The sequence below is a fragment of the Leptonychotes weddellii genome, chromosome X, assembly GCF_054177405.1.
Source record: "Leptonychotes weddellii isolate Sample4059 chromosome X, ASM5417740v2, whole genome shotgun sequence".
Classification (NCBI taxonomy): Eukaryota; Metazoa; Chordata; class Mammalia; order Carnivora; family Phocidae; genus Leptonychotes; species Leptonychotes weddellii.
In genome coordinates, this window is record NC_138385.1 from 29,992,499 (window position 1) to 29,996,954 (window position 4,456).

Sequence of the window (4,456 nt, forward strand, 5' to 3'; positions counted from 1 at the left end):
GGAATCCAAGTATATGACTAAAGAAAGCCAGCACCATGAGAGAAGAGAGCAAGATAAGAAAGAAACAAAGAAGAACTATGAAAACAACCACAGAACAAGTAACAAAATGATAATAAGTACATACCTATCAATAATTACTTTGAATGTAAATGGACTAAACACTCCAATTAAAAGACATAGGGTGACAGATTAAAAAGCAAGATCCATCTATATGCTGCCTACAAGAGACTCATTTCAGACCTAAGGACACATGCTGATTGAAAGTGAAGGGATGGGAAAGCATTTATAATGCAAATGGAAGTGAAAGAAAGCTGGATTAGCAATACTTATATTGGACAAAATAGACTTAAAGACTCTAGAAAGAAACATAGAAGGGCATGAAATAATCATAAAGGGAATAATCCAACAAGAAGATACAACAATTGTAAATATTTATGCACCCAATATGGGAGCTCTCAAATACACAAAGCCGCTAAGAACAAACATAAAAGAAGTAATCCATAGTAATACAATAATAGTAGAGGAATTTAACATTCCACTTACATCAATGGATAGATCATTGAAACAAAATCAGCAAGAAAACAGTGGCTTTGAATGACACATTGGACCAAATGGATCTAACAGATGCATTCAGAACATACCACCCCAAAACAGCAGAATATGCATTCTTTTCAAGTGCACATGGAACATTCTCCAGAATAGACACACGTTAGACCACAAAACCAATATCAACTAATTGAAAAAGACTGAAGTCATACCGTGCATCTTTTCTGACCACAACACTATGAAACTAGAAGTCAACCACAAGAAAAAGTCTGGAAAGACCACAAATCGTGGAGGTTTAATAACATGCTACGAATCAATGAATAGGTCAACCAGGAAAATCAAGGAGGAAATAAAAAAATCCATGGAGACAAATGGTAATGAAAACACAAAGATCCAAACCTTTGGGATGCAGCAAAGGCTGTTGTAAGAGGAAAGCTTAGAGCAATACAGGCCTACCTCAAGAAGAAGAAAAAAAACCTCTCAAATAAGCAACCTAACCTTACACGTAAAGGAGTTAAAAAAAATAGCAAACAAAACCCAAAATCAGTAGAATTAAGGAAATAGTAAAGTTTAGAGGAGAAATAAAGAAAATAGAAACTAAAACAATAGAGGGAGCAGATCAATGAAACCAGGAGCTGGTCCTTTGAAAAGATAAACAAAATTGATAAACTTTAGCCATAATCATGGGGAGGGGACTCAAACAAATTCAGAGATGAAAGAGGAGAAGTAACAACTGACATTATAGAAATATAAAGGACTATAAGAGAATATTATGAAAAATTATATGCCAACAAAGTGGGTAACCTAGAATAAATGGATAAATTCCTATAAATATGTAACGTACCAAAATTGAAGCAGGAAGAAATAGAAAATTTAAACAGACCAATTACCAGCAACCAAATTGAATCAATAATCAAGAAACTCCCAACAAACAAAAGTCCAGGACCAGAGGGCTTGACAGACAAATTCTAGCAAACATTTAAAGAATGTTAAACATTTAAATAATACCTATTCTCAAACTATTCCAAAAAGTAAAAGAGGAAGCAAAGCTTTCAAATTCATTCTATGAGACCAGCACTACCCTCATACCAAAACCAGATAAAGACACTGCAGAAAAAGAGAACTATAGGCCAATATCTCTGATGAACACAGATGTGAAAAACCTCACAAAATATTAGCAAAATGAATCCAACAATACATTAAAAACAAATCACTCACCACAATCAAGTGGGATTTACACCTCAGATACAAGGGTGGTTCAGTATTTGTAAATCAGTCAATGTGATATATCACATCAACAAGAGAAGGATAAAAACCATATGATCATTTCAAAGATGCAGAAAATTACGTTGACAAAGTATAACATCCATTCATGATAAAAATCCTCAACAAAATAGGTTTAGAAGGAACATAACTCAGTATAATAAAGGTCATATATGGAAAAACTGTAGATAACATCATAGTTATGAAAACCTGAGAACATTTCCTCTAAGGTCAGGAACTGGACAAGGATGTTACCAATTTTACTTAACATAGTACTGGAATTCCTGGTCACAGCAATCAGACAAGAAAAAGGAATAAAGGCATCCAAATTTGTAAGGAAGAAACAAAACTTTCACTATCTGCAGATGACATGATACTATATATAGAAAACTCTTAAGACGTCACCAAAAAAACTACTAGAACTGATAAATGAATTCAGTAAGGTCACAGGATACAAAATCAATATTCAGAAATCTGTTGCATTTCTATACACTAATAATGAAGCAGCAGAAAAAGTAAGAAAACAATCCCATTTGCAATTGCACCAAAAATAATAAAAGACCTAGGAATAAACTTAACCAAGGAGGTAAAAGACTTGTAGTCTGAAAACTATAAAACACTGATGAAAGAAATTGAAGATGACACACCCAAATGGAAAGATATTTCATTCTTATGGATTAGAAGAATAAATATTATCAAGATATTCATACTACCCAAAGTAATCTACAGATTTAAAGCAATTCCTATCAAAATACCAGCAGCATTTTTCACAGAGTTAGAACAAATAATCCCAAAATTTGTATGGAATTACAAAAGACCCCAAATGGCCATACCAATCTTGAAAAAGAACAAAAGTGGTGGTATCACAACCCCAGATTTCAAGATATATTGCAAAGCTGTAATTAAAACAATATGGTACTGGCACAAAAATAGACACATAAATCAATGGAACAGAATAGACATCCCAGAAATAAACCCAGGATTATATGGTCAATTAATCTTTGACAAAGGAGGTAACAGTATGCAATGGGAAAAAGATGGTCTTTTCAACAAATGATGTTGGAAAACTGGACAGTTACATGCAAAAGAATGAAACTGGGCCACTTTCTTACACCATACATAAAAATAAACTCAAAATGGATTAAAGACCTAAATGTGAGACCTGAAACCATAAAAATCCTAAAAGACAGCACAGGCAGTAATTTCTGTGACATCGGCCATAGGAACATTTTTCTAGCTATGTCTCCCTAGGCAAGGGAAAAAAAGCAAAAGTAAACTGGGACTACATCAAAATAAAAAGCTTCTTCACAGTGAAGGAAACAATCAACAAAACTAAAAGACAACCTACTGAATGTGAAGATATATTTATAAATGACATATCTGATAAAAGCTTAGTATCTAAAATATATAACTTGTATAATTCAACACCAAAAATATTAAATAATCCAATTAAAAAATGGGCAGAAGACATGAAGAGACATTTCTCCAAAGAAGACATGCAGAAGGTCAACAGACATATGATAAGATGCTCAATATCACTCATCATCACAGAAATGCAAATCCAAACCACAATGAGATGTCACCTCACACCGTCAGAATGGCTAAAATCTAAAACACAAGAAACAAGGGTGGGTGAGGATGTGGAGAAAAAGGAACCCTCATGCACAGTTGTTGGGAATGCAAACTGGAGCAATCACTGTAGAAAACATTATGGAGGTTCTTCAAAAAATTAAAAATAGAACTACCTTATAAACCAGTAATTCCCCTACTGGGTATTTACCCAAAGAATATGATAACACTAATTTGAAAAGATATATGCACCCTGATATTTATTACAGCATTGTTTACAATAGCCACATTATGGAAACTCAAGTGTCTGCCCATAAATGTATGTATAAAGATGATGCAGTATATATACACAATGTAATATTTCCATAAAAAAGAATGAAATCTTGTCATTTGAAGCAACATGGATTGATCTAGAGGGTATAATCCTATTTGAAATTTGTCAAGTCAGAGAAAGAATATCCCATAGGATTTCATTTTATGTGGAATTTAAGAAATAAATAAAGAAAAAAAAAGAGAAAACCCAAAAAACAGAGTCTTACCTATGGAGAACAAACTGATGGTTACCACAGGGGAGGTGAGTGGGGGATGGGTAAAATAGGAAAGGGGATTAAAAGTACATATATCATAATACGCACTGAGGAATATATAGAATTACTGCAGCACTATATTGTATATCTGAAACTATTTTAACACTGTATATTAATTATATTGGAATTAAAATAATAAATAAATCAAATAGAAATCTTGGACATTTTATTAGCTTTATTGTTAGTATCAGTATTGGAGAATAATTTTTCAAGTGAGAAAATATATTTAAGTTGTTGTGAACCAGGGTTCTCACAGTATGAGAGGGGAGATACAAAAACAATATGGAACTCTTTTCTACTTATACAGAGAAAAATATAGTTTATAAAAGTCGTATATTTAACAAAAGAAGACAACCATCAAGTCTACATTCTGTGTTATTTTCATCCTACTTTAATTTTTCTATATTGACTTTTTTATATTCTTCATATTTTGTACTTTTACAGATTCAATAATTTCAAAGATTCCACTTGATTCAATTATTTATAATTAT